At 41.9% G+C, this 21,574-nt stretch overlaps 1 protein-coding gene across 3 annotated transcripts in view; it reads left to right on the top strand.

The window, feature by feature from the left end:
• The window catches only part of ZEB1 (zinc finger E-box binding homeobox 1), a 132,014-nt gene that overhangs the window by 60,100 nt on the left and 50,340 nt on the right, over positions 1 to 21,574 (top strand). The window lies entirely within an intron of this gene.

The following is a 21,574-nucleotide window of genomic DNA, read 5'->3' as shown; positions in this document are numbered from 1 at the left end:
GGAAACACATACATAAATGCCTTAATACTTTATAATAGATTCAACTTATTTGTAGTTTTCAATACTACAACCAATAATTGTATTTCTATAGTTCTTTTCTCCTAGCATAAAATTATCATGAGATATTAATTCTTACATATTGTTTAATGCACACACTGGGGGAAATTTACTAAGATGTGAATTAGACTTTACATGTGATGTTGCTGTGGGCAACCAATCAGTTCCTGTGTACTATCTTCTAGAGGGTGCTAAATAAATAAGAAGTAGATTCTGATTGGTTGCCCATAGCAATATCACATGTGAAGTCTAATTCCCATCTTGGTAAATTCCCCCCCTCTGTGTTTTCATGTAAATTCGGGTAATTTTTTATGGGCAAAAAAATGAGGTGTAATTAATTTGCCCGATAATCACCATCAGGCAAAAATCGCAGTAACTCCCATTTTTGTTCTGCGCAATTGAGTTCCCCCCTGCACAGTAGTAAGGTTTTTAAAGCCAATTCTACTGTGTTTGTACTGTAAGCATGGTCACACAAGGTAGGTGTTATAGAAAACTGTAAGCATGATGCTTTACCACCACGTTTACATTATGCTTTTGACATTTTCACTGTTCACCAATCACCACTGGGAAATTGTCCAAACTAGCAAAAACAAGTAAAAACCTTAGGATAAGAGCGGTGTATTTGCTAGGGAGATGCCATTTATCACAATATCTATGCTATTTTTCAGTTAAATAATGGCTTTTAAATATGAAGTTAAAAACACTTTGGTTTGGTAATGGTTATTTCTTAGTGGAATGTACATAAGTGCCAGGAATAAGAAATTGCCAGTTTAGGCTTTACTGATTTATTTCTAAACATGACAGAGATCATCGCAAATGAGGAATTGAGTTTAAATGATATAATACGCTCTTTTTTTAATGACTTACGGGCAGAGTATTACGTAACGCAATTCGTAGTGTGGAGTTGTCCACTCCATCATACATGGCACTACACTTGTTCTCACTAAAGGATTGTGCTCTCTAATGGAACTGTAATCATTAAATATATGTTTTTATTTTGGTTGCTGCGCAACCCGCTACAATACACACTGTACATCTCAGTCGTAACCATTTGATGGGTGGTCGCTGATTGAGAACAGGTTTCTTCTGCATTCTAACTTTCCTTACATTGTAAGGGAGGGAAATCATGTCATTAACCCTTGTGTGCTAAAGTTTTTAATGTACTCAGTAACAGTCAGTGGTTTGTTTTCCTGGTGTAATATTATTGCAATATATACTTGTATGATTATATTTGTTGAGACCAGTGAGTTATTGTATATTGTGAACTCGAACATGGTCAAACCGTTCAATTCTCTCCAAAATCAGCCAACTTATTTTATGGTTCTAAAGAGTGAGACGGTCCACTGACTTTTTAACTTATACGAGGAACCTACTTGAGCATCTTTAACAATGAAGTATCTGAAAATAGTGCAGTGTTCAATATTACTGACATGGTGCTGGACCAGAATAACTAGCGGGTGTTAACAAGCTGCCACAGACTCAAGGGTTCTGCAATTGATGATCTCCAGAAAGGAACAGAACAGAATGGACCAGAAACACAAACCCTAGACTTATTGGGGTACTGGGGAGCCCAGAAGAGGCATATCGTGGTAAACTATGTAGGGAAGGTAAGAATGCAGTAGGCAGATTATGCCTTGCTGTATAGAACAAATATAATTGTGGGTTCAGGTGACCAGGTTGTCACACGTTAGCTGGTTCCTGAGTGGCTTATGGATAGCCTGATGTGCAGAAACCTGTAGGTGTAATTATTGTTACAATATTGCTAATGCATAACATTGTAATTGACTTCTCATTGTTTGTCAGTCTGCATGATTACATAGACAGTGACATCAATGGGACAGTTTTCAATCCATTAATACTTTATTAAGCTATCCACTCGGGTAAGCTGCCAGGCCAGAGCTTTGGGCTTAATAACAATCATGTTTTATGCTTAGAATCTAGATGATTGATCTAAAACCAATGAGAATTTGGACACTGGCTTAAAGTTGTCTTAATGACAGACAGGTAAAGACTGATGCATCTTATTAATAAGGACAAGTCGCATCTCATTAACCACATTGTTCTTATTAACAATATACGGACTGATGTGAAAAGCAATTTTGGAATAGAATTTAAATAACCTTTCTGGATACAGTCTACGGTAGTTAACCCTTTGTGGGCCTATGTTAAGAGTGCATTATTTCCATAGCGGAATTTGCCTTAAGTATTTTATTTGCAGAATGAGTACAGGTGACACAGACTGATATCAAGAAACACTCCAGCTAGGACAGTGTCACTTACCGGCTGTGTCCACTGTGACTACAAGGCATGGGTAGTGTAAGGATGGGCACACACCTCGAAGATTCACAGTGTCTGTCCAATCTGTCCGGTGAGTACAGAAATCCAGCAATATAAAGGAGTCAATCATTTGCTCCAAAAAACTGGAAAACTAGGTAAAAATTATTGTTCAGATAACTTTGTTAAATCAAAAGGCTTTAACCAATGACTCTAGTGACCATTTTCTGTTTCCAGCATTTGGGAACGGATGTTCAGTTCTCTCATGCTCCCATACATCACCAGATTTTTGGTCGCACCAGATGGAAGGACAGAAATCTTTAAGTGTGTATCCAGCTTTCTACTTTGGAAATTGAAAGCAGAAACTGGGTGAGAGCTGTGCTCTGTTGAGCTATACGTATGCAGCCATGTCATCCCAGGCTGTGAGGTTTCTATAACACCTACAATATACTTGTATTATCAAACCTTTCCTCTAACATCTTCTGACTTTCCTAACCTTCATCGTATCATTTACAGATAGCAGAATGTCATGAATTGTCACACTGTTTCTGCATGTTCTAGCACTGACCAACCTGTTTTATTCTGTTTAGTTTATATTTGAGGGGGAATCAGTTTATTTTTAATGTTTATATGATTTACCTTTCCCCTAATACAGGGGTGGCCAAACCGGTCCTCGAGATCTACCAACGGTCCATGTTTTCCACATCACCTATCTGGTGCACAGCTGCAGTCATTACTAACTGTCACATTTTCAAACCTGCTGCATTCATTCCTACTATAGATCCACAGGTGGTCTGAAAAACATGCACCGTAGGTAGATCTTGAGGACAGGTTTGGCCACCCCTGCCCTAATATATATATATATCACACACACACACACCACACACCCAGTGGCAGTGTCTCACCCAGTGCTACATCCCCACCCACAGCATGACCCCCTCCTGCTGCCCCTCTAAACCCCCCTGCAACCTAATTTCCCCCAGGGTCAGGTAAGCAAGTGTGCTATAGCCTGGTGAGTGAAATGCCACAGCTTCACAATTCGTGTTCCAGCCACCTCCCCAGCTGACTAAAAAGCATACTCTCACCATTTTATTTCATCTATGTGCAATTTTTTTTTCACTTTGTAAAAAATGCAGCTGCAGCTGTATTCATATTTATATATGTCTGTGCAATTGTATTAAAACAAATTTCCTCATATGCAACAGAATTAACCAGACACCTGAAATGTATAATTGGTATAAATGAGGCATGATCATTTCGGCATAGATTTAACCTAATCACCGTTATTTAATTTGGCAGCCCAGTCTGTAAATGATTGCTGACTTGTTTGCTTTAGAGTAATTTAGAAAGAACACGTATTAGGTGTATAATGTTGTTACACCTTCTCTCATACAGACATGTTCTTAAATGTTACCTTATGAGTGGTTCCTACTCAGCTGAAATGGTGAATTTTTCCGTGGCACTATGATGTCATCAGTGGAAAATTAGAATGTAATTAGGTTCTACATTTCCACCTGTGGTGATGGAAATAATGCTCATTGGCACTTAACGAGAAATTCCCGCAGATAACAGAAAGACAGACCAATTAGACTTTGGATGCTGTGATTAAATAAAAACTTGTACCTTGGGAAAAAAAAAATTGTAACTATTCTAATACTTTTTGCCCTTTTAGTTTATTTCTGCTTCACTGAAGCTGCCATCTATTTCTTAAAGATTACTTGTGTAACTTATACCATAGAAATGACTGTAGAGACATTCAGTGAGGATTTGCAACTCCTACACAATGAAAGTAAAAATATACTAGCTAGCTGTACCCAATAACATTTCTTTTTGTCTGATAAACGTGAAGGTTATTTATGGTTTACTGTTAGTAGAGATTAGAAAATCAAATTGAAACCTTTTGGTATTGGCTGGGTTGCTCTAGTACCCCACGCCTCAAACTTTCTGAGTGGCTGTGCTCTGAGCTGATGGGAGTGGTTAACATTCAGCAAACCTTGATCAGCAACTGGGCAACGTCTACACTGATACACTGATTCACTTATGACTCATACACACTGGGCGACTTTGAGCTGAAAGCTGCTCAAAACAGCAACTTTGAGCGGCTTTCAGCTCAAAGCGGCCCAATGTGTATGGCCCGGCGATGAGCACTGCAGCGCGCCCCCGCAACATCGCCTGGAAAGCCGTTCATCTGCTGGTTATACCAGCAGATGAGCGGCTTTGCATAGGGCTCTGCAATGCAACGCCGTCCTCACCGTCAGCGCCGGGCAGGGGGAAAGCCGCTCAGTGTGTATGCACTGAGCGGCTTTCCCCACAGCGATGAATAATATCATCGCTGTCCATACAGACTGGGCATAGTCGCCCAGTGTGTATGGACCATTAAAGATTTCTGTCCCCCCATCTGGTGGGACCAAAAATCTGGTAATGTATGGGAGCTTGAGAGAACTGAACATCCGTTCCCAAATGCTGGAAACAGAAAATGGTCACTAGACTAATTGGTTAAAGCCGTCTGATTTAACAAATTTATCTGAACAATAATTTTTACCTATTTTTCAGTGTTTTGGAGCAAATGATTGACTCCTTTATATTGTACTCACCAGACAGATTGGACAGATACTGTGAATCTTCTAGGTGTGTGCCCATCCTTACACTGCCCATGCCTTGTAGTCACAGTGGACACAGCCAGTAATTGAGACTGTCCTAGCTGCAAGATATTACCAGCAGATGAGCGGCTTTGAGGACAGCTTTGCATAGCGCTGCGCTATGCAAAGCTGTCCTCCCCCATTTACGACGCTGAGCAGTGTTTATGCACTGAGCCGTTTTCCCCCAGCGATGATAGTGATCATCGATGTCCATACACGCTGGGTATAGTCATGAACCTTTATTCACTCTTTTCACTGCTTGATACATCATCTCCATACCTGTGATTCCATGTCGATTTCATCCATATTTTTGGTTTATAATAATAATGTTTATTGTTATATGTTGTGTGACAAAGGAAAAGCAGTGGAGACTTCTAATGGGGCCTACACAAGTAGCGATGTGTGTAGATGAGCGTTCTGAGCGATGCTAGATTGCTCAGTACACAGCGTTGCACACTGATGTGCCAGCGATATATGCTGAGCGATCTGTCAGGGCCAGTGTTCTCCAGGGAGTACACTAGCCCTGACTGATTAATAACAGCTATCCCTATGGCCCCTACACATACAGCGATGTAGGGGCATTTTCTGAGTGATGTAGTTAAATTAAATAACATCGCTGGGAAAATGCCTGTGTATCACTACGTTTGTAGGGCCATAGCGGTAGAGCATCGACATTTATGTTTTCAGTGACCATACTTTGAAACTTTGCATTTACTGCATGGAATATGGCTAATACTTTGGGTACAGGTAAATTTGTATTCAGTTAAATAGGGAAGTGCTATAGGACCAGCTATTTCTATATCTGGTGTTTCAGAGTTGCTCCTCATCCATTTATTATATCTGGATTTCTTTAGGGTCTAGCTAAACAGACCATGGGGTTTATGTACAAAGTATGGTTATGGGGAGAAACGTTATCAGCGCTGTTATCTGCGAATGATACAGCTTCTCCACAATTGAGGAAGGAGAAGTGCAGTGTTACAGGACCGTTATCCGCCTCTGTCCTTATCGGTGCCCTTGTCTACAACACAGCACGCTGACAGCAGGGAGCATTATATTAACGGTCAGTAAAATGGCCGTTCCAACACCTGTATTATCAATAGTAACAGCAGCAGGTGTCTTTGCCCATACAGCAGAACAGCACTGTCCCTGGCTGCAGTGGTTGCTGGCTCCTAAGCTGCATGCGAGATGTTGGGCATGCCCAGTAAGTTGGCCAATGAGGAGACACAGTGCATTAGCACAAAGCTGATGCGCTGTGGGGGGCCTGGCAGCGGTCGCCGGAGGGGTTTAATCCCCTACTTTGGCATCCTGCAGCTTCCTCAGTAGAGAGGCAAAGCGAGAAATGTTTTACATTTACCCCATAATCATATTTTTGGGGCTTATGTGCAAAGCCTTGGAGAGAGAGGTAAAGTACTTGAGCCAATAGATTGTCAAAATGCCAGGAATAAAGTAAAAAGAAAAAACTATACTAGTAATGCAAGTATTAGCGAAGGATGCAAAGCATATGAAGAATTAGTAATCACTCGTAGTGGCACATTGGACCCTGGTAACTAGTGGGATATGTAGAACAAGAAGATTTGTGGCTAGACTCTTTTTGTTGTGAAATCCGTCACTCAGGCAAAACCTCTCCTATCTGATGCTACAGTCCTTGGGTTACTACGATAGATGTGGAACGTACTGGCTCTGCAAAACTGGCTGCTGATGTGCAGATAAAAATGCTATTGCACTGCAGAAACCCGTGTGGCGTTATCCTCTTGTTGTTCTCATTTTTAAACAGTTTAACTTTCCCATACGTTCTTTTTAATGTTTAAAAACCACACTGAAAAGTCATTCAAGTCTTTATTTCAACATATTTTGTAGGGAAAGCATTGTAGGTAAGACAGAGCCATGGATAACTAATCTGAAAGCTTCACATTTGTGCAGTAATATTAATAGGTGTGTTACAGTAATATGATTCATACCTGTGTTCACTAACACACGTGTCAGGGGGATATATGAATTTAGGGGTTATTCAATGATTCGATCTGCTGCAAAAACGTTGAAAAAGCCTCCTTTTCCCTAATTTGCGGTAAGCAACCTGAAAATTGGAAAATAGGTGGATCCATTTATTTTCTGGGGAAATGGATGCTAATTTGGGATTTTAGCGGCTGCTCTGTGAATGCAGGTTCGGGATCTGCAAACGGGAATTCTGGATGTTTTTCTGGCGGAAATGGCTGGAATTGAATAGCGAAATCTCTTTATTTCCAAAAATTGGGTGAAAGATTGAATAAATCTTTATCAGAAGTCAGGACTGTCTGTGTTCTGTAGATGATAAGTAGCCTTTTCTTTATGCAGACCAAAAGCCTCTTTCGGTGTAGCATGAAGCTCTCTCGCATTGACGGCCCCAACAATAGACATACCTTCATTCCACTCTCACACATGTTTCATGGGTTCTCTTCTGGGGGTAAATTTAAAGCTTCTAAAAATGAAGACGTGATGTTCTCCATAGCAACCAATCATATTCTATCTATAATTTCTCCATTGCAAAATTATTTTTCGTTATGGGCAACATCACCTCTTTTTATTTTTAGAAACTTTAGTAAATATCCCCCCTACAGTATTGGGTGAGATTATCCTCCCTAAATTGTCTGCTCCACTCACTTTGATCTCCACCTCTAAGATGTCATGGAAACATCTTTGTAAAAGTGAGCATCTGACTTCAAAATGTGCGGAGTATTTGCGGAGAATTGCTTCAGCCACTGCCCTCTCTTTAGCGACAAGCACACGTTCAATTCTACCTAAGGTATTTGAACTGTTGTCTATACATCTGGGAATGCTACACAATTACTTCATACTGGACCAGGCTGCGTTTTAAACTCAATGTGCCTTTATATGTACATACAAGTAAAACGTAAAGCTTGTTATGCAAGAAGAATAAATCTCCCTGATTACCCTAGTCAGTGCCAGATTAAGCCTTCGGAGGGCCCGGGGTACTTTATACAGGGGGGCCCCCTTGCACTTGTCATTACTGGCCGCAAACTGCATGGGGGAATATTACACTGTCAAAGCACAGAGTAAAGGCAGTATAATGGGTAACTTCAGGGGATATATATATATATATATATATATATATATATATATATATATACACACAAACACATACATACATATATACCACATGAAAAGCCTGTGTTTGTCCCTCTGCACCTTACTCTGTAGGAGACCTCACAGTCCCAGGGCTGCCTCTGATTAAAAACCCTCCCATGACTAGGCTGCTGCTGCTGCTGTTATCCATGGGCCTGAGAAGCATGTAATGAGCTCCACCAATCAGAGCTCAGCACAAACGTCTCAGCCTCTGCCCTCTGGTGCAAAGTGTCATGGGACTTAGTCAACTCCCAGTAATGCACTGCACACTTGGCTCCCAATGCTCAGCACCATTAATCATTGTCACATTGGCAGATAGGTGAAGCTGCAGCACTACCCCACTCCCATGCACAAAACCTTTAGCTAAAAATAATTTTTTTTTTTGAAAAATACATGCCAACCACAGGGGGCCCCTAGCTAGAGGGGAGCCCAGGGGCACTGACCCCTTGTGCCCCCATTATAATCCGGCCCTGACCCTAGTACCCTCACCTGTGTCCTGTGTAATGCTGAAAATAGAGCTGTTGGTTCACCTTTGCTTTCAGCTGAAGGTAGGAGATGCCTCTATAACTATGTGCACATTTTTATGTTGATGTAAATCATACACTGGCCATGGCGACGGTATCTGTCCAAATAGACTGTGTGTACCCCATAAATACCTAGACAATGATAACATCCAGACTACTAACTCGCACCATACCTCACAGCTAATAGAAAACACCAGCAGCAGAGCACGTTTTAGGGAAGGCCGGCTGCCACAGACAGTAACTTCATTCTGGGCATACACCCTGGATGGCTCAGCCACATCTTATTATCCTCTGTGTTTATGTCAGGCTTCTTTTGGAATTATATACTTATTTGCTGTGCTTCCCTAATACTATTAACGGGTCATCTTTATTTGCATTGTGCTCGGCTTTTTAAGTTCAGTTAAAATAAGTGTTTCTTTATGTTGTCCTGAAAATATTCCCTGAGTGACTTGGGATCATAGCTGTCGTCGCAGCCTCCTACTGCCGTGCCCATCACAGAGCTTTCTCTGTAACTACGGTTACGTGATGTAACGTGACCTATGATGTCAGAATTTCAGCACATTTACCAGTCACCTGAAGCTGGAAAGCCTCTTTAATGTTTATTCTTCCCACTTATTTCCTCCAGCTGATCACCGTAAAAATTAGGATGTTTCCATTTTTTTTTTTGTTAACTATTAAACGGTATCAAAGCTATCTTGTATATGTGTATTTATAAGGGTTGGGGTTTTTTTTTGCATGTACTTTTCTCTAAAACAGCTCTTGTACAAAAAACAACAGCTAAACTGGATAATTCTGCTTCTCCAATACCCCTTTCAGATCTCATCTATAACCCGGGTTGTTGCCGGGTCGAGATGCAGGGTGAAAGCAGCAAAATGAATAACTTGGGATGACCAACCCAGCAATTCAACCTGTTTTATAAGAAGGGTAAACCCAGGTTGCCCAGCATAGCGATCTGGAAGCGGTATTAACTACGTGATGGACATAGGGCCTGATTCTGGTTCACTCACAAAAGCAAATTGTCTCTCTAATGGACAAAATCATGTGCACTGCAGGGGGGGGGGGGGCAGATGTAACTTGTGCAGAGAGAGTTACCTACAAAATAAGGGTGATAAGTCACCGTCCCCGAAATGGCGCTGCAGCTTTTGGCATTGTGAGTGAGATCACACCAGGGATGCGCAGTACACATCCTACACATCAGGTTTATGTGCACCACGGAATGCTGCCCTAAGTGCCTCGTTCGTTCAGGGTAGTACAAGGGATAGTTTCTCCCCTAATAGTTCATATAAATTTTCAAATGTGCACCTGGACATAACATGCTACCTTATTTCCATGCAGGCTAAATACTGGCTGCTGCTGCATGTAGCCTGCGATGCTGGACAGCTGTGTTGTTACACTGTAATCTACATTTCCCAAACTAATCTCATCTCTCTCTCTGCACTTGTAATTCTGCTGCATCTCTAGTACAATATGGTGCTGCCCTGGTTCATAGCTACATGCTCTTGAGAAACTCTTTTAGTTATACTTTCTCTTTAATTTTTGAAGTTTTGACATTTTATTGGATCAGATAGTCTTTGTTTTCATGCTTATTTTAATTAATGTTGTATGAAAAAGACCTACAGTACAGTGGGAACCTGACAGAATCCGTACACAACCTAGTAAGTATTTTCGGTACTTGTGTAATATCTGGGTGCCCGATTTTTTCATTGTATTGCATCGCATCGCTTCGCATGCAATATAGTGGCATACAATTCATGCGATGCGATTTTTAATTGTAAAGACCGATTTTTAATTGTATAGTCACCCATGGGTGATTTCATACCCCCACTATCCAACTACGCATGGAGTTGATTTTATATAGTGTGGCGAGCGCAGCGACCCACCGAGCCCGAAGCGTGGCGAGCGGATGCAGAATACATGTAAAGTAATCCGCGTCCCCTCGCTGAGCCCACCACGCCAACTCCATGCATAGTTGGATAGTGGGGGTATGAAATTATCCATGAGTGACTATACAATTAAAAATCGGGTCTTTACAATGAAAAATCACATCGCATCGCATGCCTTAAGTAGTGGCATGCGATGAAAAAATTGGGCGCCCAGATAATACACAAGTACCGTATTTTCTCCCTAATTATATCCCTATTCCAAACCCATCCACCCAGCAGCCTAACCCTAACCTCCCGCTGCCTAACTCTAACCCTCCTCCCCACATTCTAACCCCCGTTGCCAACTCCTCCTCCTAGTGCCCGAACCCCAATCCCAGTACTTCTCAGATGTGTTGGGATTCTGGCCATCGGGATCCAGACTGCTGGTATTTTGCCTGTACCGCCTCTTAATTAATTTTTGAACATATGTAATGTAGGTTAGTTGCCCGCTACCTTTAATTTCTAAGGACCATCCTAGATTTATAGGATACGCCTGTAGAAAATGAAGTCCTTAGTCCCTGTTATACTAACTAACTGCACAATTACCTTCGTATTCCTGTATTTTTGCTTTTGGCTTTTAGAAAAGAGATTAGACATGTAAATAAACATGAAATGAAATCCAGTCAAATTGAGATTATGGGGATTGTGGTACCATGCCAATTTGTGTAACCAGATAGGCATGTGCTTAGGCATTCAGGTAGTGGTTTTCACAGCTCAGGGTATGATTCAGTGAATATTCAGATAGGCATATATCTGTGTACTGATTTTACTTATTATAATGTAGGAATGTTTAGTAGCACTGCAATGGGTCAGCAGTCACTTTGTGCCTTATGTTGTTTGATGCACTAGCTCTGCATTCTGAATTCTTTACAATCTTGCCAGTTAATGAGTTAATGAATGTTGTAGAGATATCATGAAGGCTTCATATACCTGTCCTGAGGTGCAGCGGTGTCTCCGGGTTTTGCCGGTCTCCTGGTCTGTGGTGCTACAGCTCCCGCCTCTCTGCAGAGAGGCGGGAGCTGCAGCAGCAGCACAGACCCAGAGACCGGCAAAACCTGGAGAAGCCGCCGCATCTCAGGACAGGTATATGAAGCCTACATGATATCTCTACGACAATCAAGATATGAAAACTACGGTGACTCTATATCCCGTGTTTTGACTTTTTTTTTCCTGGTGCATTATATTTGGAAAGTTGGTGACTCTCCCTGGGTTTAGAGCTGCACTCTTTATTTGGAGCGCAGGTGTTCCACGTTTTTTGTATCTAATGAGTTTATGTACATTACGTATGTCATGTATGTTAGTCATACATGCCTACTCTACTAAGGGAGTAGGCCAGCTGCCTAAACGTGTCCACTTCTCCAGAGAAAAGAAAGTCTATCTGCCGATTCTTCAGGGCTGTAATGCCCACCATACTGTCCACTCCCTCATCTCCTGCACTGCTGGCAAGCATTATGTAGTGTATATATCACGATTCACTATTATAGACAGTAATGGGGCCTACGCACGCAGTGATTTGCGGACATAGTGAGATCGCTGAGAAAATGTCCCTACATCGCTCTGTGTGTAGGGACGATAGCAATTTGAGGCTCCGCTATCGCCCAGCCATTAAGATTCAGCATGCTGGATAAATCTAGTCACTTCATTAGTCAGGGCCAGTGTTGTCACCGGAGACCGCTGGCTCTAACAGATCGGTCAGCACACAGCGCTGACACATCTCTGTGCGGAGCTATTTGCTGAGCAATCTTGCTGAGCGATCTACATTTCTCAGATTGCTCAGCAACATCCTCCCATGTGTAGGCCCCTTAAGTCATGGAGGCAGCCATGTTTTTTGCTGAAGTAACATGGTGGCAATGCTAGGGGAAAAAACTGATTTATTTTAATACTAATTTCATCAAATGTAATTCTGTGGACATAATAAATAAAAGTGCAGAATTGTAAACCACTTGTTCATTTGTATTTAACAGAGTAGCTGCTGCACTAGCATGGTGCACTATGGTTTCTGCATTGCCTTGTGTGTTTATGAGGCACACTGGCCGAGGGCCAGGGTATAAACCTGCACTGTGATTCCTCATAGTAGGTGCTGCATAGTGTCCAGGAAATTTATCTTTACCTTTCTTTTCTCTTTGCTGGTTCCTGTGTGGCCTGGAGCTGTGTTAATCAGCAGGCCTCCCAAGTGTGTCAGGCTGCCTGCTCCTTACCTTTTATAGCCCGTGGTTTCCGGACTGGTATAAATACCTCTGCAGCCCAAACCTGGCTTTCCCCTCTTCACTCCACTGCTTTCCTAATTGGTGGGACTCATGTGTCTGTTCTGGGCATTTAACTGTTCCGCTTCCTGATTTTCTTTGTTTTTATCTTCGTTACACTTGTTCTTCTGCTCAACGACTGTTTACTAGTGACCACAGTGTGTAAGGGGGGCTTGTTCACAGACACTATCTAAAATGCTTTCTCCTAGGTTTCTGTAAGAGTTAAATGAAACCAGTTTACTAAAATCATGCATGTTACTAAAACAGGTCTCAGTATGAAGAATGATGTTGACATTTATTATTTTATTTATTTGCAGTTTATAGAGCAGCAGATTCCGCTGCGCTTTACAATAATAGACAGTGATAAAACAAACTGGGTAACAACGGACAGACTTGGAGGTAGGAGGGCCCTGCTGCAAGCTTGCAATCTATAGGACATCAATATTTGTTCTCACAGATTCAGCAAGAAACTAGCAAAAATACCTTTATATCCTACTAATATAGTTTATTTGTTAAATGTTTCTGGGTGGGATGCACCAAAGTGAAAATGTGGTAAAACATGCCCTCATTTTCCATTGCACTGAAGCCGCTCCACCGGGGTACCGTTGCCGGGGGTATCGCGAGAAAAATCTGATGATACACTATAGAAGCCCATTGGATTCTCTCTGCAGCGCTAGGGAATCCCGGCCAGCATATCCTACGGCCGTCACTGCGCTGAGTGACTCCCTGGTCTCAGACCCAGAAGTCTGGAGCCACATTGCAAAGGACAGCTCTTATCGCAAGAGCTGTCCTTTGCATTGATAATCGCATATGTTAGTGCACATACGGTTATTAAGAATGCGGCAGCCAGTGAATGCCGGCAATGTGGGGCGGCGGATGATAGAACATCCCGCCCTCTATGTTTAAGATACAAAAAGAAGGCATTCAAAGAAAAACTCCAGAGTGGATAATTCTTTCAGTAGAGGCCACATTTGACATGTTCCTGAATGCTGAAAACGAATGCGTCAATGAGCTTTTTACATTGTTCTTCAGCTTATAAGTTTTTTACTTTCTCCTCCCCTCCCCCAGTTTACAACGTAAGTCATTTTGGACCTAAATAAGTAACGATCTTCCCCAGAGTACTCGCACCAGGTACTGATGTTTTCGCTCTTCATATGCATGCACATGTGGAGGGCCACTGTGCGGAGGAGTTTGAACGGGGAGGAGGGACGCGACATGGAGGGGGTCAGGGGGATGGCAGAAGGAAACGTCCAGTGTTTCTTGGGTCTGGCCACAGAAACAGTGGGTGTGCCCAAGAAAACGCTGGGCATCCCCATGCAAACACAGGTGGACCAATGTCTGCCGGGGGGACGGGCGGCTGTTGTCGCATGACGTCAGTGCCCATCCTGTTCTCGAGTCAGACGCCGCAAATATAGGTCAGCCAAGGGGAGAAATGATTCGCCCCGTACGCTCTAGTGCGAATGGATATTAATGCTAAACATCCATTCGCAATGTGGCGGGAATGTTTGTGGGGGGGGGGGCCAGCATTTGCTCGCCCGACGTGCAACGGTAGATGGCTCGCTAAGCAGTGAATTTATGCTGCTTAGTGAGTTATCATGAATCAGGACCTTTATTTGTGCTCCTCCTGGAACCTTGCAGTTTGTTCAGGTCAGCATGACTGCAGGGCTTCATTCTCAGCTGATCAGCTTTTGCAACGGTGGCACCAGTAGGAAGGAAAGGTCCACGATCCTGAACAAAGTTATGAAGGTAAATGGCCAGCTGGTTGTCACATCTAGTCAGGTACAGTACATTGGATCCTAGATGCTTTACTGAAGCTGGCCAGCAGAGGTCCCTACTGTCCGCAAGCAGCAGAACCCTGATGAACTGAGCATAAGGGTCCCAGGGCAGCATATCTGCCACGTATAATTAAGACACTGTATTGTTACATATACTTCCCTCTGCTGTACAATACAAATAGTACTGTTTGTAAAACCTCTGTTCTACATGAAAAGACTGCTGCAGATCTCCCTAAATCATAATAAAGGTTTTGTAACCCCTTACCACACTTCATAATTTTATGTTGTTGTTATAAGCCATGATTGCTATAAAAAGAAAAGCGCAATAAATCCAATTTTACAGTTATAATTGATACTACTCTCAATGCTAGAATAATCACCGCTAGTAAAGTGTCATCAACTGTTAAATGATTTCGGGTCCTAGGTCACCCTACTCAAATCTGTCTGGCTAAATTGGCCATCAGTAAACTGGATAGCATAAATAAACATTCCATGTAATTGTTACTCATACAGTAGCCATTTATACTAGAAACAGCTCAGCCCTTTTTTAACGTTTGCCAGTTTTTCAGGACACAGAAAGCATAATTAGTCGCGGCTCGTTGAACCATGTGATCATTTACTTACAAGCATTTGTTGTGTTCTTTTGTATTTATTACAATGGATTTACATTAATTGCCTGCCAAGTTTCAATTCTGCCAGCCACTTTAGGACCAGAGTACTTGGTGATAAGGAAAGATATACTACTACTGTGTTCAAAATAGTTATTCAGAGTGAACGAGAAAATATATATTTATAAAACAAATGCACATTGGATGAGAAAGAAGCATTCCTCAATGAAAATACTCAATAAAAGATTCTTTGCACCTGATATCGTAAGTCTACCCAGATATCCATCTTTCTTTAGCATAGGTTTGTTATTAAACTAAGGAAGGATCTGCCTGCATGCCGCAAAGTACTGATCTTTGCGCCAGACCCGTACTGAGCATGTGCAGTACCAGTCTGTGATGGCAGATGCAGGATGCCAACATACTGTCAGTGATTGACAGTATGATGCCATTTGGGGGCAGGGAGGTGTTGCGACGGCCTACGTTTCTTAAAATGGAGGCATAATGCTGGTGTTGTGGAGGAAGAGGTCAGGATCTCGATCAGAGGATGGATATGTAATGGCCTCTGTGTAGCAAATGCGGTGGACGACTTGCATTGAGGGCAGATGTTGAGGTTAATATAGTAGCCATAGGATCCTATAGGCACACCATGTTCTGATGGCATTAGCTATCTGGCCAAGATTTGTAATTCCGACTGCGTAGCATCCCCTATAGACACATATGTGGGCTATTTTTGCAGTCAGAAGCTGAGGGACCGCGGCAGATACTGGAGATGAGAGATACCAGGTTCATAAACTCCATGGTGCACCAGTTTTAATTTTTCAAACTGCACAAGAGAAATGAAGATATTTTTGGTCACTATGGTTACAGTGTAATATATATATATATATATATATATATATATATATATATATATACAGAAGCAAAGTACCAAAGCAAAAGCATATATATATATATGTCTATTCTGAAATGTAAGTGTTTTATATATATATATATATATATGTATATACAGTATAGAGAGAGAGAGAGAACACGTATATGTTTCAGAACTCTGCCACATAAACTATATTGACTGCTTTCAATTAACAGATTTAAACTCGCAGGGGAGGAGAGGTGCCCCCTTGGGAGCAGGAGCCCAGTGACAAATGCCTCGATTGCCCCCAGGGTTCTGTCTCTGGTTCTTCCCGTAGTTTGACAGAGAAAATAGACAGAAAAATAAAAATAGTTGCCTGTATTTTGCAAACATTGATATACTAGGTGGATTTCTTTCAATAAAAACCAATTGTCAGAGTATTGACATGCCTAACTCTCCATGTCCACCGGGTGAACTATTTATTTAAGGGTTAAAGGATTACTACTGAGACGCCTTAATTCCATTAGAAAGACATTCTCTGGTAAGTTTCCCCGTCTGCATCTGGGGAGTTGTTTATGATGTAATGTTCTAGCCGGGGAAGTTATGACAACGTTCCAAACAGCTGGCTTCCAGTGGGTAATGGAAGAATGGAGGTTAGCTTAGACAGGGCCACATCACCAAGCAGCATGGGTGTCATACGTCTGCAGAGGAGAACAGATGCCAATGTCCTCACAAACACACACATGTAAAATAAAACCTTACACATCTACGGAATATGCTGCAGAGCCTGCTATATAAAATATATTTAAACTGCAAAACACTTCTATAGTTATTTATTTATTAACAGTTTCTTATATGGTGCACACATATTCTGCAGTACTGTACAGAGAATATTTGAACAATCAGTCCCTGCCCCAGTGTAGCTTACAATCTATATTCTCTACCACATGTACACGCACACACAGACATTCTAGGGTTAATTTGTTGGGAGCCAATTAGCCTACCTGCATATTTTTGGATTGTGGGAGGAAACCGGAGTACCCAAAGAAAACCGATGCAAGTACGGGGAGAATATACAAACTCTGCACAGTTAGGGCCATGGTGGGAATTGACCCATGACCTCAGCACTGTGATACGTCCTGCTCTGAGGGCAGCAGCTGGCAACGGCTCTCAGGGTACCACAGCCTGTGGTGCCCACTCCACATGCCATATCAGCATGATGAGTATGCTTTCCTGCTCCGTTGCCCGTTCCGCTAGGCTATCCGTTCCACCCCCCCACCCCCCTGGGACGTGGGGATCCTGGTCCTGCTAGGGAATGTTGGGAAACATAGCTGCTGCTAAAGGGGGCGGGACTTGTGAGTCTCACCGGGTCCAGATGAAGGTCCTCTGTGGGGCTGTCCTCTTGGACGCTGTCGCCAGCCGCGTGTTCCACCTCCTCCCGACTTGACTCCTCCAAGCTCATGAGCGCCGTTCTCATTATGCTTACAGTCGCTTTTAAAGGAATATCCACACCCTTTTCCCGACACACGATCTCGAGGTCGTCCTTCGACATCCTGCTGAAGTTCGCCATCTTGCACATTCTCCTGCGCTGCAATTACTCTTCCGTGAGTAACTTGGCTTCTCCAATCGGGTGACCGAAAAGCCGACTGGGATATCCCACCGTTTGCCACCAATTTCTATATTATAATTACCACAAACAAATCCTATTTAGCTGTGCATAGGTGAAAAAGCAGCTGTGCAAAGGTGAAAAAGCTTCCCCCACAATAAAACTTTACATCAAACAGCTACAACACTAATACTGTACATTTCAGCTCCGAAAATATTGATGCATATATACTGTTTTTTTATAACTTCTCCTCTACAAGGCATATATTCCTAGTAATGAAAGTTTAATTATTTTAATTAATTTACAGTCTGTCTACTCATGAAGACCTCTGACATCTGTGTGTGATCAATCTGGCATAACCATTCCCATTTTTGGGAGAGCGATTGCTATTGGTTTAAGAGGTGACCTTGGCAAAGACATGCTATAGATGTTAAGAAGAACTTGTTTCATTTCTTTTGTTGATGGGTTTCCTGATTTGCTGCAAAGATTTTTAATTAGCAGGTCCCGCTGGATTAATATTCAGCTCGTACTAGAACCATGATCATCTCTGTTCACGCTCAGTTCTGTACTGTACCTTACTGCATAGATGCCAATATAGTTGGAAGGTGAAAACTTAATGACCCAAACTCAAAGCATGCATCTACTATGCAAGAACCATGAGAACAAAAGGAGTGCTTGCATTGATTGAAATGAAGGAATTGAATCCATTCCTTACCACATAAACTAAAGCATAAGAATTAAGTTTTAAATGACTAAACTAGTAATTTACCTGGCTCTATTGGAGTAGGGAGAATTGAAATAATTGGCTTACATCCCTCTAGCTGTTCAGATGTCTCTATTTTTCCATTGGCACTATTATCTGTTCAAAGCAGGAAAATATGTGTTGAATCTCTGAATTGTACAAATTACTTTTTTTTTCAACTGTACACATTGGGCCTTACTCAGGGAAGAACTGAGAGATTATCAGCAGACTGTGCATGTGCTACCTGCATCGTTTGCATTGCCCATGCATCAAGGTGCCGCTGTGTACCCATACACAATAAGGATGCCTCCGCAAAGTGATTGACAGGAAGTGACCATTTAGGGCTGTTTTCGGGGCATTAATCTGATGCCAATTGCAAGGCCTAGCAAACAAATACATGGCTACTTCGTTGTTATTTCTGCAGCCAGTCTGTGTAGCCATAGACCTACTTTGAGCAGTCAATGATTCTCATTCTTTTATATAGGCTGCGTATGCATACCCAATTGCGAAAGAGGTGCGGTCGCTCTTGTGAATTCATTCAGATTATCTTGCAGATAGCAGCTCTGTTGCGGAATAAAACGCACATGCAGCTGCATAAGCGTCAATCTCTGAATCGGGCCCATTGTTCAATAAGAATGACATTGAAGAATAATAATATTAATCAACTCTAGCTGGAGATTACTGTTTCACATCATCAATGGCCTCTGCACAGTGAGACTCGGGCATAGATGAATGCGAATGCAGATATTTCTATTGCACATGCCCACACAGAAAACAGCAGCATATATCCACAAGAAAATCTGACACATGACAGGCAATTTGCCAAGAACAAGGGAGGTAAGGGGCAACTCAGCCCAGGCTTAAGAGCTTCACGTTGACTGAGCCAGAGACATAGATAGGTCTGTCATTAGCCGTACCACTTGTTGGTGACCCAAGGCTGGTGTAATGCAGCCAGCACTAACTAGAAGCTATTGACTGCCAATTTATATAGCAGCTGTTGGGGGCTTCTTGGTTTTCCACTGATTGTGCTTATATTATATGATTCAAAGGGTGAAATGTTTGCTTCTTGCAATCGTATATTTTTTTGCCTTTATCCAAATTAATATAATTGCAAAGTCCAATTGTACATTTTCTGCTGCCACCTAATGAGCCCAGGGCTATGCTTGGGGTCCTAATATCATCAGGGGCATAGCCCATGGAAGCTAAGTGTTGCTGCCAGTCATGATCATTAAGTACCCGTGGTCAGACACTGCCCTGTCCACTGTGGGTGGTAATGCCTTCTATGGGGTATTCCTGGTGTACACATGACACAGTCATCTTCCTCATTTATGAATTGGAATTTCCCAACCCTCGTGCAACTTGCCGGTGTTCAAACTGACTCATGTCCAATTACAGCTAATGTAGGTCTGGCCGTTTCCAATCAATCATAGTATAGTAGCGCCACCTACCATTACCTGCACATACTGCTATCCCATGCCTTTTGGCACATCAGTATATACCTCTTTCTGATACAAATCAGCCCTCTTGCAGCTGACCATCTAGTCTGTCTCCAGCCTGTCCTCTAGCTTGTTGGCCTGCCTTTGTTCTTTGCTGACCCCACCTCATAGGTACGGCCACTCCAGTTTTCAGTCTTGGGAGGGGTGATCCTGTTACAATGAAAATACAGTGAAAATACAAAACAAATTGTAATGTTCTGGAGAAGAAACATCGGGGTGATTCTGTACCGCTCGCCACCCAGCCGAACAATCACCCCCATGAGGTTTTGCATTAAAATTTGCAACAAAGGAATAAAACGTTGTACTGCATCTTCTAAAGCTTGTGTATAACCCCAAGCAGACCTGTCTCTGCTATTATGAGCAAAGTGCGCATTCATCTTAGTCTTTAGGTTTGTTGGCACTGAATTAAATTAAAATACAATTTAAAAGATAAACCTGTAATGCCTGTCTGACAAATGAGTCCTTATCTCATATTTACTCCAGATTGAGTCATCTCATAGGCCTAGGTTTACAAGAGATTACCCAGTCAACTGTCATTACACATGCTGCATTCTGGGGCAATATGAAATCTTGTTTAACCTGCAATCAAATTGACAGCATTTCCTGCACTAATGTACAAACCGAGTAGTATGCGTATTGTAATAAGCACACACAGATTCAGGCTGTGTTTGCTAATGATATTTCCCTGCTTATATAAAGTTTCTACATTACAATATAAACTAGTGCAAATCCTAGGATGGCACCCATGTTTTACTACTACCACATACTGTAGCTTATGAGGTTCTTTTTGGGGGGAATTAATTGGTTTCATGGCCTTTTGATGTATTTTACAGGCTTCTTTATTCCACATATATTTGACCACACCTGTTTTAATATTTTTAAAATCATAAAAAAAATAGGTTACCATTTCATTAACCCAGCGAATCAAATGCAGGGTGACCTTTAACTGCAGCTGTCTAATTTATTCAATAATACTAAAAGCAACAAGGGATCACCACCTCTGTCAAAGTTTCATTGGGGGTAACCACAGGATTACCACTGGACATTACTATATTTACAAGCTGCAGACATTAAACTCTCTCTCTCTCTCTCTCTCTCTCTCTCTCTCTCTCTCTCTCTCTCTCTCTCTCTCTATATATATATATATATATATATACAGAGGGACCGTGTATTATATTATATAATTGTATATGAGAGTATTTATAGTGTTTGTTTATATTAATCTACATTCCTTTGTTGGTCCTGAAGGACTAAAGTCATGCATTAGTAGCTACACGTTCTCTTTCTCTTCTTCATTTCTGCTGTTGCATATATGATTACATATATATTACATGCAAAATGATAATATTGCCTGTTTGCCTTCCCTTGTGCTTCAGATTGCATAGTTATCACAAACTGAAGCCATGTAATTCTGCTTAATAGACATTTGCTTTGTAAACATTAGTAAAATAGGACAAGATGAAGGAAAGATTGAGAGGCAAAGTGATTTATTTTATGTCAGGATCCTATGGGAACTACTTAGGATTTTATAAAGCCACATCATTAAATCCATCATGAGCGGACTCAGTGAATCATGGTGGAAAAGTGATTAGCATTGCTGCCTCACAGCTCCGGGTCAATCACCTATTGGCTGGCGCCTGTATGTTCTCTCTACACATACATGGGTTCCTTAACGGTGCTCTGGTCTTTTGCACAGTCCAGAAACTGCTGTTTATTGC

The sequence above is a fragment of the Crinia signifera genome, chromosome 5 (assembly GCF_055691185.1).
Source record: "Crinia signifera chromosome 5, ASM5569118v1, whole genome shotgun sequence".
Classification (NCBI taxonomy): domain Eukaryota; kingdom Metazoa; phylum Chordata; class Amphibia; order Anura; family Myobatrachidae; genus Crinia; species Crinia signifera.
This window is presented reverse-complemented; position numbering and strand designations above follow the sequence as displayed.